At 44.4% G+C, this 13,892-nt stretch overlaps 1 protein-coding gene across 11 annotated transcripts in view; it reads left to right on the top strand.

The window, feature by feature from the left end:
* AGBL1 (AGBL carboxypeptidase 1) overlaps positions 1 to 13,892 on the top strand; it is a 489,849-nt gene that overhangs the window by 406,484 nt on the left and 69,473 nt on the right. For 10 of the 11 annotated variants that reach the window (XR_014885983.1, XR_014885981.1, XR_014885977.1 and 7 more), the window contains 2 exons: positions 1,122 to 1,248; positions 5,016 to 5,111. The gene's annotated coding sequence lies outside the window, so the exon portion shown is untranslated. Of the gene's footprint in view, positions 1 to 1,121; positions 1,249 to 5,015; positions 5,112 to 11,466; positions 12,287 to 13,892 lie in introns of those variants that run through there. The other variant, XR_014885984.1, reaches the window with a different exon arrangement.

Here is a 13,892-nt window from a genome sequence, read left to right as displayed (position 1 = left end):
AGAACAAGGGAAAATTGTTTCTAACTAAAAGAAAGGAGATTTAGATTGGATATAAGGAAAATGTTTTTTACAGTAAGGGTGGTGAGGCACTGGCACTGGTTGCCCAGAGAGGTGGCGGGTGCCCCATCCCTACAGACACCCAAGGTCAGGCTGGATGAAGCTCTGAGCACCTGATCAGCTGTAGGTGTTTCTGTTCAGTGTGGGGGAGTTGGACCAGATGGCCTTTAAAGGTCCCTTTTAACTCAAATGCTTCTATGATTTCCCTTACTCCCTTTCTTCTCTCATGTTTTGCTTAAACAGCAAAGAAACCCCTGGGATGAAATGCAAACCATTCCCATAAAATTTGTATCGCTCTCTTCAGGGCCTTCTCCCCACATTAGAACTGAACATCGCAAAAGCCAGTCTGCTGGCTGGAACAAATACAAATAACTGCAAGAAAGGTATGATAAATCAAGCTCACATTGCTGTTATACTGTGGTCTGAATGAGGGGAGCTATCTTCCATCCCTGATGGTGCTAGCAGGACGTTTTTATGTACCAAATTACAAGAGGTTTGTGATCACTGAGCAGAGACATTAACGTAAAGCCTAGGGGTGACTTGCTGAAACCGTAACTAAAGCAGTTCCACACTGTGTCCAAGAAACATCTGCCTGATCTCTTGCATTTGTGGAATCGCTTTTTAGATCAGAAAGACATTTTGGGATTATTTTCTTTCATTGGTAATGCAGTTTTAGTAACACAGCAACTTTTTTGCAATTTTGTATTTGCTTCACTGAATCCTTCTCAGAGGCTGGAGGGGGAATTCAGAAACTTCATTTTGACATCAAACTTGTTATTTGCATCTCAATTTTACATTTTGTGATTTTCAAACAAAATATTTTGATCTTTCCATTGTATATTTAGTTTAGTTTGAAATCACCTTACATTTAATATTTAAAGTTGTGGTCAAAACCCAGCTATCACCTGTTATAAAGGGACAAAAAGTGTCTTTATCAAACTAAGACGATTTTTTTCTTTAACTTTCAGCTTGAAAACAACTAGTCAAAAACAATACAGAAAAGAAGTGTTACTGCTAGTGAACTGAAAATTCAATTACCTGAAAAGCTGTTATTCTCATTTCAGTATCGGGTCTTGACCACAGAGGGTGGTTAGTGTGCAGCACTGCAGTACACACAACCCAACCTGCTGCAAAATTACTCCCCCAGATGGATCCCCTCCACTAAGGACAATATAAGTCAGACATTAGAAGGTAAGTTTTCCCAACCAAAGAACCAAATTCAGCCTGCCTTCCTTAGCTCACCTGAGATCTGAGCTGCCACCTGGCCATACCTATTTCTCTTCACTGTTTCTCAAGAGTTCTGGGCCAACACTGTATCAAATCAGAACCATTCTTTCCCCATGAGGGAGGCTGACCCAGGAAGGCTGTGGAAATGTAGGATATGGTTTCACATAACTCCACTTCTACCATACCTTGAGGAGTACAGAATGTATACCAACACTCCAGAGCCTTTTTCTGAGTTGGGCACGGATTTGCTCTGATGCAGCAGGCTGAGAATAGCCTCTAGGGAAGATGTCCCTGACTCAAATGCTGCTGTCATTGCCAAGATCATTCTGTGAGCTCAAAGAAGGATCCTAGACTTGCTGCTGGGGTCTGAGTATCACCTTGTGCAGTAAGAGAAATGTAATACTGCATGGAGAAGATGAGGCTTTATAAATTTCTTAATCCATTTCTCTGGCCAAATAATTTGTACACATAGTTGAAACCTTCCTGCCTCTGACTCATCGCATTTTGTGCTCCACCTTGTCTCTGGGATGAAACCCATCAAATTCTGTCATCCAGAATGAGGTCTGACAGTAACTATAAAACCTCCCTGGGGAAAGCGTGAGTGCAAGCAGCTGCTGAAGCCACAACAATGGGACTGTGTGGCAGTTCACATATCTGGCCTGCGTGCTGTCAACATATCACCTTCCAAATACACAAGCGATGCTCTTTTGTTGGCCTGGCTGATGCACCACCACTGCATCTCTCTAGCATAGCTCAGTGCTTAGGGGAATGCAGGGAGGCAGCTGCAGAGCTCCCTGTGCAGCATCCTATCCAGATTCTGTTCTCTCAACAGCAGCAGAGTCTGTGAGAAGCCAGAGTGGAGGTTATCTTCTGTGGCTGCTACATGGCTGCATCGTCCCCATCTGGCTCAGATGTCAGCCAGCCACTAGGGAGCAGGCAGCTCTTTTGCTACTGTGATAGGAGTGAGATCTTTGCTTTTTCCAGTAGCTTGATCTGGCTTACCCAGGGAAATCACAGCAAGTGCATTGTGCCAAGTCTTGATCCCAGTGAAGTCAGTGACATGGCTCCAGTTGACCTCAGTGGGACCATGATTTAAGCAGCACCATGTAATTCCTATAGGCTTCTTGCACAGTTTATGAAGCATATGTGCTCTCTCTCTCTGCATGCTTATTTGACTTTCACACTCTTGATGGAAATGTGTCTTTATAAATTTACAAATAGCACAGCAGCTGTGTGTTTATATAACCTCATTTGAGGGCCACATGTATTCTCACCCTTGTGCTATTAATATTTATACTGTCACAACCACATACACACAAATACCTTGCACACATACACATGCATGCTGTGGAACAATATGGAAAATAGATTAAAAACACATCTTAGTCAGTCATGCCCTTAAAAACAAAAACAAAAACAGAAAGGCAGAAGTAGATTCTTGGAAGACATTATAAAGGAACTTTTTATTAGATCCTGGTGATTTTTTGCAAATTTCTGTGCTGTTACACCCTTAGCTGCTGCACAGCAACACCTCTCCCTGATTTCAAGTCATCAAATTGCAAGTTTAACACAACAAAGTCAGATATTTCCGCCAGTCAGGAGACAGACAATTAATAGGGCACACAGGACTTTGAGCACTGCAGGCTGTTGATGACAGGGCAAGTGACTCCAGCTGCTGGTGGTGCTCCCCAGCCAGTGCAAGCATCATTGTTCAGAAGGCCACAGTGAAGCTGGTGAAAAGCTCTTGGCGGAAATTATTCTTCAGCAAAAATGCAGAATCAGGCTGGTTTAGTCAATCTGCAAATTACTCAACTTGCTTCAAATGCAATCAGGAAAAGAAAAACGGCCAAAAATACAGCCTGGATGCTTTATTTTGATGATCTCGGATGAAACATTTTGATTTTCTCAGCCTGAAAAAAAGACTTAGCATTTTTGATTTTACCTCCACTTAATTTTTGGTATGCCAAAAGACTAAAGCAATTTACCCCATATTAATTATTTCTTCCTTAGCTGGAGAAAGAGATTAGAAATTATCATTTAAGAGTGGCCAGGTGTAATTTCTTCTCTTTCCCACCCTCCACCCTGACTTTCCCATTCAGTCAAATGTAAGGAGACTGATCCAACCTTTATTTAAAGGCCCTAGGAGCAAAGAGCCAACACGTGAAAGTGCAAGTAAGATGGTCTATGTGCACTCATTTGCACAATGTGCACATGAAGTGAAGAGCAAGCAGCCTTGCTAGGTCCCCTCCTTTCTTTTTGCAAGGAAACTTTGCTATGAGACCACATGGCCACTCTGATGCCAGCAAGTTCCCTGCAGATGGAGAGAGCAAATAAAAATGTGCATATTTACATTATACATGCAGATTAGATAGTGTGCATTCCTCACAGCCTGTCCCTGAAACACCCTCCAAAATGAGTGTGGGGGAGAATGCAAAGTTGAGTCCAACTCTGTTCTCTCATTGTCTCCCACACTCATGCTCTTAACCATGTACCCTGGCTGATTAACCCTTTCCATTACCCTGGGTCATGGATAAATCTGCCAGTGCCTGGCATTCTCTGCCTTAGTGCAAAAAGTGGAAATAGTTTTTCGTAAAGCACTGCTAAGCTCAACAGACAGCAGTAGTATCTGCAGGAGGGCAGTGGTAACGGTGGGGAAATTAATTACTGCATTTCTTAACCTTTGCATCTCATCCCTGAAGGTCACTCCAAGCACCCCTCCTCAGTAGCCACAGCCTGCTCCCTCTCAGATGTGGTTTCACCCTCTCTCTGGTTGCCTCTCTCTAGTGCCCATTCTTCCTCCAGTCTCACCTCCCTATGCCCTGGAGGGGATGACCTAGAGCTATGTAATACCTGCTGAGTGTAAGTGGCTGCTTATGTCCCTTCCCATGGACATCCAACCATGAGTTCAGTGCAGGGAGAAGTGGGCTGTTGGTGGGAGCAAGGAGTAAGCCAGCAGTGGACCACTCACCGTCTGCCCTGGGGAAGGTCAGCTGAAGCTTCTTTGAAAGTACACGTGCAGAAAGAAGAGTAGTATCATCCTCACCTCCCTCCATACTATGTTGGACGATGTTTAAACTCAAAAGCTCTTGGTTTTTGCTAGGCTGTGCCCTGAATGCCTTCCCATTTGCAGTGGAAATACCAAGGAAAATCATCAGCTTGCTCTATGTCTCCCTTTCTTAAAAGGCCTGGGGCTTCTCTTTCTCCACAGCTAGACATCTGCACCTACAAAAATCTACAAGGAAAGAGGTCTAGGATCATCTTTCATTGTCAGAGCCAGGGTAGCAAGAACCTCTGGGCAATGAGGAATCACCCTCCTAGGTGCACACATTCCTGCTCTCATCTGTATCTCCTCTCTCATGCTGCAGCACTCATGTTTGCCCTTCCAAATGAGGTTCCTCAGGGCATTTGTTCTTCTTGCTCTTCACGCTCACTCACACATGCTTCCCTCGCCCTCCCACACAGCTCAGCATTGCAACTCTCTATTAGTAAGTTATGCCCCATTTCTCTCCAGGAAATCCTTGCCGGGCTCCGCCAGCTGCCACCTCACTGACAGATGTTCCGTTCAGGCCCACTCTATCATTTTTACATAGTGGCAGCCTGGTTAAATATTTCACGCCTCGCTTCAAATTTTTTGTGCTCCCAGTCACAGGGAATAGCATTGCCAACTCCAACATGGGTCATGCATGACCCTGGGGTGCTGATCCCTGAACTCTTTCTGGTCTTTCTCACAGGTGGGGCACAATGCTGCGCTTGGGAAGATGCTTTCCTTCGAAATAAGGCTGAGCTACAAGGAAAACTGCCTGCAGAAGAGCTTTGCTGAATTTAAGGTATGGAAGAACGAGAGATTCATGGCATCTCTTAGGCAGATGAATAAATTATAGTTTTTGATATATTTTCAAAGGTGTCGTTTGGCAATTTATATCCATGAAATGTAAATGCCTCTGACTTCTGCCATAGAAAGAAATCAACAGAAAAGCATGAGGTTATTAAGCACTGCAGAGTGTGATATGACAAAAAAAAAAAAAAAAAGAAAAAAACAGAGTGGTTGATTCTGGGATGGAGGCTTTCCTTACAAGAAAAGCACTGAGGCCCTGGAACGCATCCAGAGAAGGGCAGCAAGGCTGTGAAGAGCCTGGAGCACAAATTTTATGGGCAGCGGCTGAGGGAACTGGGGTGGTTCAGTCTGGAGAAGAGGAGGCTCAGGGGAGACCTTATTGCTCTCTGCAACTGCATGAAAGAAGGCTGTGACAAAGTGGTGGTTGGCCTCTGCTCCCAGGTGACAGTGTTGGGACAAGAGGTGAGAGCCTCAAGTTGCACCAGAGGAGGTTCAAGTTGGATATTAGGAAAAAATTATTCTCCTAAGGAGTGGTGATGCAGTGGCACAGCTGTTCAGGGAGGTGGTGGTGTCACCGTCACTGGAGGTATTCAAGAACCATGGGGATGTGGCACTCAGAGATGTGGTCAGTGGGCATGGTGGGAGTGGGCTGGGATTGGATTTGGTGATTTTAGAGGTCTTTTCCAACATTAATGATCTTATAGTTTTAAAGAGGTGTAAGATTTCTTGAGGACAGTGCAGGTTTTAGAGATTATGAAAAGTAAGTCTTCAGGTTTGGTGCCATCTTGGCTCCTACTGACAGCCTTTATAATGTTCTTATTGCTGTGATAGCAGTGGTAGCAGAGTAAATGAAATATGACTTAAAATCATAAGGAAGCTGAAACAATTTCCTTGTTTCATGTTGCACATTTACAGTCTCTTCTTCAAAGATCTTGCACATAGCTATTTTATTTTGTTCTAAATTGACTCTCACACCACTTTCACCAGCATAATAACTGGATGCTTCCAGTATTACACCAAGGAACGTGACTAACATCTCTTACAGGTTGTTTGTGACAGTTCTTCCTTCTCAGGAAAGATATTATGGGCTGGACCAAAGCAGCTGTTTCTGATACTGATAGCTCATATGGCTGTGCAAGATTAAAATTGTAGTGGGGGGAGGGAAAAAAGAAGCAGCCTATTTAAGGTCCCAAATCAACCTCTAAACATCTGTGAAGACTTAAAATTTGCAAATTACATTTTTAAAGAGCATCCAGCTCTCATTCATGAAGCGTATACAATATAGCACATTCAGAGCTTTGCAGCCCCATTTCCATTAGAGTTTCATCAGGTATTTTCAAGCGCTGTAACTCAGGAGGTCAATCCCAGTCCTGTTGAGCTCTTTGAAGGCGCAGTGGACCAGTTCTCAGAATGGCTAGCACAAAGTAAATCAATCCATCAGCCCACTGCTGTTCTAGGGTATATGAAAATGTGATGATGACCCCAGATTTAACCGTAGAAAGGGAGCACCTGATGTACTGTGTGAGAGAGGTTGGCAGATCACCCACCACATTTACAGCATCTTAAATGCAGATCTGGAGTAATATATATATATTTTTTAATTATATATTTTTTTTTTAATTGGAGGAAAATAGTTAAGTCAATGTGGCACAAAGTAGCAGGCAAGTGTTGTGAATAAAAGCTTCAAAGGGTACTAAAGTGCCATTGATTACCTTTGAGAGGATCTTAAAGATCTCAAGTCTCAATAAAGGACTTACACATACACTGTAATGTGAAACCATCATCTTTACATTTCCAATAATCACTTCTTCTCCAGTAGATGAATTCAGACATAAGCATCCTGTCAGGAGTTTCTAGCTAAAGGTACACAAGGAAATTACAAGAAGTTACAGTCCTGTTAAGTTCAACAGTATTATGCCCTTAGAAGAGCCTCCAGTGTTCACCTCTGCTTTGGCAGCCAAGATTTTAAGAGGGATTAACATGCTTAGTCTTTCTGATGCCTAAATATCTTGCCTACCTAGGAATCCAATCAGAATTCAGAGGTGGCAATAAGATGCCTCATCACCTTTCTCTATATTTTTATTGCACCTCATACCATGGCTTGTTTTATAGAAATAGAATCTAATAAACTAAGATCATATACTTTTGGGGAGAGGAGAGGAGGAGAAAATTACACGTTTGGTTGATAATGATAACAGGATTGCCATATGAAGCATTTGAATAGATACTGACTGTCATTTTGAGGAGGAATTTAGAACAAAGCAGGATAAGCGTGGTGTGGATGAAGCAGATTTAAACCTGACAGACTGCAAAATGGAGATGGGGAATGTAAAGGGAAATAATTCATTGTTTCCTCCAAGGACCTCTAGCTCTCCTGAAAAGCAGTGACCTCTAGAAGCAGGCATCCATGGGTGATTTTAGTCTAGAAGATAAACTCACTGTCCTCTAAGACAATGTCCTGAAGGGAAAGAGAAGGAAGAGGAACAAGAGTGAGCCGGTATTAATTATAGGCAGGTATCTGTGCTGGAATACTGCACCATGTGCTGGTCATCACAGTTCAAGAAAGCTGTTGGGAAATAAAAGGTGCTTCAGAAAAGCCACAGTAATCCCTCCAAAGATAGGAAATGTTGCCTTTGACTCCAAGACCTTTATCCAGGTACCTTACCAAAGACAAACTGATGGGCTGACTTTGTCCTCAAGGAGAGGAAGCCAAGGAGGGAATCACATTTATTTCACAGGGGAGGATGGAGACGATGAAATCTAGAATACCTTGTCCAGTGGAGTTTATGGCAGGAGCAGAAGCTACAAGCCTAAAGAGTTTTGTGCATTTATCATAAGGCATCTTTCCACCATCATCTCACCTTTCTAAAGTACTACCTTTGTTGTTATTTCAACCCTTGCCTCGAGCCATTTTTCTCATTTGTTTTTGATGCTTTCGGCTTGTTTTAAGCCTGCTGAGTGATGATGATTCCCTGCATGCTGTCCAGAGAGGCTGAGTGAGAAGAAATGACAGTGAGGCATATTCTGGGAGCACAGCCCTCTACTTGCACAGGGGCAGGCCACCTTATGAGGGTAAAACTGGTGCGAGAGTCCTACTCTCTCCCCTTCTGAGCCAGTACCTTCATGCTGTTAACATGCAGCCCGCAGCACTCTGACAGGGAGCAGCTTGTGTTTGCAGAGACCTCCAAATAGGGCAGCCTGGAAATGTCACAACTCCTTACCTTTGCAGCCAGCTTTTAGGAAGTGCAGGAAGAAGCTCAGTCAGGCCGTGGTCTGCTGTATAGAGATGCTGTCATGCAGGAAATCTTGGCAGAAGTCTTCCATTGCCGAATCCTCTTGCACAGCCACACAACCAACCCAGTCATGTGAGTGACAGCTACTAACAGGCCATCTCCCTGCCTGGCCCAGGTCCAAGTCACAGAGCCGATGCTTGCTAGCACTGTGCTGCATTACCTAGGCAGAGCTGGACAGGTGGCATGGGCTAGAAGCCAAGGAAAAGCAGTTCATTCCTGGGGAGCGATCTTCCATCCGATGCAGCACATGGCTCAGACTTTAAATTCAGAGGAATGTGGTTAACTTGTTCTCTTCTGTCTGAATAGCACTTTTTTTTTTCTTTTTTCCTTTTCTTCTTTTTTCCTTTTTTTCTTTTTTTCTTTTTTTCTTTTTTTTCTTTTTTTCACGTGGCTTCTGGCTTCTTTTCCTGTTGTGAGCACTGAAACTCTATCACAAGAACTTCATCATTTTTTAGTTTGTTATTGTAGTCTTTCAGCACTGTATGATTGCTAGTGCACCTCTAGCCATGCTGGAAATGGGAAGAAACAACCAACGGCTCCTTAGCTAATGTAAAAAGATCTGCAATGCAAAAATGCCTCTCTGCCAGCAGACATCCCCACCTGCATTCCTGCACTTCTCCAACAACGTAGTGATGCTGCCATGAGATTAGGGATTTACCTGAGGTCTTCTTTAGCGTCAGGAAGATTATTTACAATGGGAGGTACTTTTCAGAGTGCATGACAGCTCTGTGGTAGGAAGGAGAGGTCCCTAATAGCCCTCCATGCATTTACCATTCCTTAGTAATCTCTCCTCTGCAGGCCTGTTCTACCCAACCCTGCTTAGCTGGTAGCTGCTGAAGGAATCAAAACACAAGGTATGGCAGCTGCATGCACCCAGTGGGAAAAAAATCCCTACATGCACAAGCCTAAAAGAGAGAGAGAAGGGGAGAAGGCACATTAAAGGAAAGACAACATTTGCAGCAGGCTGATATGTCCTTGACCGAAGGAGACATCAAAGACAGCTTCAGTGATTTACTCTTTGACAGGCCAGCTTCTCCATGATTCACGGAGCTAATCAATTAGGTGATACATTCCCCCTCCCCACCACCCCTTTATTTTTAACAGCTTCTTGCCAAGAGTGGAAACGCTCCAGAACTGAATGGGCACCAGCATCCAGACCATGCCTCGAGAGCTGAGCTGAGAATCCCTGCAGGTCTAAAGGGAGATCAGGGCACAGCCAAAAGGGATTTGTCACAGGGAACAGGGGCACCTAGCCCCCATTCGAAGTGGATGCCACATTTTCCTAGGTCTTATGGTACAGATGATGTTGCCCTTCCATTTAACTGAACTTCTGTCTATCTCAGCCTTCCAGATTCTGTGCCACGTGAAAGCTTTAGAAGCCTTCCAGCACTTGAGTCCTTAAGCCACATGCAAACAGAGCCTTGCCCCTCTAATACAGATGTCCTCCTGAACATATATATATGCACTCCTGCAGGCAGTGAAAGAGACCCTTTCTTAGTCTTGGAGGTTAAACCCAAAGTGACCCTTAGCAATTCCTCCCTTAATTACATTCAGGAGTGCAGTTTTACGCATATGCAAAAATAAAACACAAGGCATGCACAGGCATCCTTTGTTCGTGTGCATATTGATGTTCAGGTGCCCTATTCACACTGCATGCATTTTACACATGCCTGCATGTCAGCATATATACTCCAACCTAAATGTATGCACCCACCTAATGCCAGTGGCTTCTCTGCTGATTGCTAATGGGGAAAATACTAGTAAAGGCAGCTTTCACATTGTCTGCCTCTTCTCAACCATTCCAGGTGGGATGCAGGAATGTAAAGCATGATTTTACATCACAAACCAACAGTATCTGTAGTAACAAAACCCTTCAGAGCCATTCCATTTTGAATCTTTGACATCCAATGATCAAAAATAAAACACAGGAATCCTGCATTTCCCAAACACCGCCTCGAGGGAAAGTGCACTCCTCTTCATGCAGAAAACACCAGTGTTGGCTGTCCTATTGCAAACAGAGAGACACAGTCACAGCAGAGCAATTCTTAGTGAGGAGAGGGTGTTGGGAGGCACAGAGGCTGGGAAATGCATCACAGCAGGCTTCTGGGACCATGAGCTGCAGCTGGCCAAGTACTGCAGAAAGCAGCTCGTGTTCAGTGTTTGTGCTTCTTCCCTCCTAATGACAAGCTGCAGAAATCTGGCTACAATCTCATCTAGACAGAGAGATGGGAGCAGTTGTTGGGGTTCAGAGAATAACTCCCACATGTTCTAGAAGCCCGTGGACAGAAACCATTTCAGGGACACACATGGGGATGAAAACACTTTGAGTCACAGCCAGAGTGTGAACGAGGCAGTCAGCACTGGGATGCTAAGCCAGCCATATCAGCAGTTGCAGTGTTTAAAATTTCATTGAAGATAATATCACAAATCTGTATCCTTTGTGCCTGCAAGTCCTCTCTTCTGAACACAGCCGCTGTTGTGCTTCCCACGTGAATACACTTATGCACAGCTCAAAGCAGCAGGAATGAGTCCGAGCAGGCACAAAGCACCAGGAGAAAGAAATAGTGCTGCTTTGATATAAATCCAGGTTCAGGATAAAGGTCTGTTTACTTCTGAAAGAACGGAGATTTCTTCCCTACTTTGCTCAATAGATGTGACCTGTCCTGGTGCTTGATGGAACTGTTTCAGGGTAAGTCTAGGTGAATGTTTCACTACTGATCTTTTTAGAAGAAGGATGATGCTAACAAAGAAGAGAGGACTGGAGATCACCATCAGATGGAGATTTGGTAGAAAGTTTGGGAATTAACATACATTTCAGTCTTGTTTAAGGCCAGGCTGGATGGGGCCCTTGGCAGCCTGATCTTGTGAGTGGCAACCAGCCCACGGCAGGGACTTTGATCTCAATGATCTTTAAGGTCCCTTCCAACCTAAGCCATTCTATGATTCTGTGATTCTGTGACTCTAAGATCATGAGACATAGCATGGTTGCGTGGCAAAGAAATCCTCCCTCTGGGTTCAGACTGTGGATCTCTCTCATCTCACTCTGTCTCACAGGGATCAGAGAATGAAGGCATGAAGCTGACAGTCCCAGGATCCCCCCACGTAGCACTAAGGATGCTCAGCACTCCCAGCTGAGCCCTGGCTCCTGGCTCCTTCCAAGAGTCTCCTGCAAAAACAGAGACATTGTTGAATATTCTCTGATTTGATCTGGATGAAATCTCTCATCAGATCCTGCTGCTCTTCATGGCAAAATACCCACAGGCAACAGAGTCCAATTTTTACCCGTTCAGCTTCAGGCATAAATTTGCTGTTTTCAAAGTGGAGACAGCATCAGATGGCAGAGCGAAGGGGGGAAAAAAAAAGAAAAAAAAAAAAAGTCTTTCACCAGCTGTGAAAACTGCCCTTTTAATTTTCATGAAACGATATGAGACGAGAACAAAAGAACTGTTCTGCTGGTTGCTTCATTCATTCCTCACTGGTGTAATCGACAGCGAGTGTTTCCATTGAACTCCTAGGTGTCATTAGCTGCTGGATCTGATTTTGGCTTCCCTCCTTTTCTCTTGGTGAGTTACCTCCTTCAAGACATCACCTCCTAAATTCACATTCAATTTTGGGGGCAAGTTCTGTCAGTTCTGTTTGTGACAGGAAAATGGTTTGTTCCTCTTGTCCTACCCAGGTTTCTCTGTTGTGGTAAATTCTCTACCTGTTTCTGTTACTCCACTTTGAGGCCTCCCTTCAGATGTTACTCTTTCTGTTTTACATCTACCCCGTATCTCATTAAAACCACACATCTGACCAGATTTCTGCTCATTACAACAGGCAGAAAGCTCTGCTTATGGGAATGTAGTTATAATGAGGGCAAAGAGTATGGCTCAAAAACAACTTCTAATAGCTCATTAGCAAAAAAAAAAAAAAAAAAAAAAAAAGGCTAGTCAGACACCACTGTAGCTTCCTCATTGTTCCTCAAGATCTGAGAACCATCCCCTTCCCAGCCTGTGGAAGTTAGCACGTTTAGTCTTCAAAATCAAGGCAAAGCTATCTTCTTCTCTGAGGTCTGTCTCGCAGCCCTAGAAGTGCCCTGGACTCCCGTGTCTTGTGATAATGTCTGCAGATTTCATGAGACACTTAACATGGTTATTTATCATTTATCACCTCCTCTACATCTGGGAAGTAGTGAGGGGGGCCAGCACTGCACACTGACAACTGACTGATGCTCTCTGCTCCCTACCTCAGTGTGGGTCTGGTCCTGCCTGATGTTGTCCCTCTGACATCATGATGCTGGTTGTTGGTTTGGAGTGTCAGCCTGACAGAGACTGGGTCAAATTCTGGGTCTGCTGGAGCACATTCAGAAGAAGACCTCAAAAATGACTGGAGGGATGGAACACGTCCCCTGCGAGCACAGGCTGAGAGCTGGGGCTGTGCGTCCTGGAGGAGAGAAGGCTCTGGGGAGACCTGAGAGTGGCCCCTCAGGACTAAAGGGGAACAGACTCTTTATCAGGGCCTGTTGTGATGGAACAAGGGGAAAGTCCTGAACAGGAACACGTACAGCTGATCAGGCACTCAGAGCCCCATCCAGCCTGACCTGGAGTATCTGCAGAGACAGGGCACCCAGCACCTCTCTAGGCAACCTGTGCCAGTGCCTCACCACCCTTACTGCAAAAATTTATTCCTCAAATCCAATCTAAACCTCCCCTCTTTTAGTTTGATACCATTTCCCCTTGTTCCATCACAACAGACCTGAAGAGGAGAGAATTTAGACACTTTAGACACTGAAAGGATGCCATCAGGTCTTCCTGGATTGTCTAGGCTTTACCCAACCCTTGCTCAATCAAAGTGAATAAATACTAAGTAAAAACTGAGCATGGACCTTAGGATTTATGCACTCAAGTCATTGCAGGACCATCTCTGGGGATGAAGCAATTTACACTGTAGAATATCAGTGTACTAAAAGCTTAGGAGGAGCTTCATGGAATTGACAGCTCTGTTCATGGTTTCTGATTAGCCACTCACAGCACCTATCAGAGAGAGAAACTTCATCGTCAGTGGTATTTAACATTGAACTTCAGCTCCATTGAGTGCAGGCTTAAAGCATAACATTTTGACAACCTCACAAGATGCTGCCTGAGCTGACACAGAAGAGGACTCTTCTGAACTGCTGATGTCTGGCCTTCAAAGGACCGATGAATGATTACCCACAGCCAGACAGTGCCCAATCCCTGGGGACAGAGATGTTGGCCACATCCAATGGGACTGAATCCCACTGCAGCTTCTGGACAATGAGGAGCTATTTGCTTCAACACCTTTGTGCAGCTGGCAGTGCTGCCCAGCTGGAGATAAGCAGGTATCAACCCCCTGGAGGAATATGCTCCTCAGTCAAACTATATTTGAAAGCATTTTATTTTTAGCCTGTCATTCATAATTTCTCTTGTGCACGTCATGGTGACTCATGCTTTGTTCCTCCTTACCCAAACGGGTGCCTG

The sequence above is a fragment of the Meleagris gallopavo genome, chromosome 12 (assembly GCF_905368555.1).
Source record: "Meleagris gallopavo chromosome 12, MGAL_WU_HG_1.1, whole genome shotgun sequence".
Taxonomy (NCBI): domain Eukaryota; kingdom Metazoa; phylum Chordata; class Aves; order Galliformes; family Phasianidae; genus Meleagris; species Meleagris gallopavo.
This window is presented reverse-complemented; position numbering and strand designations above follow the sequence as displayed.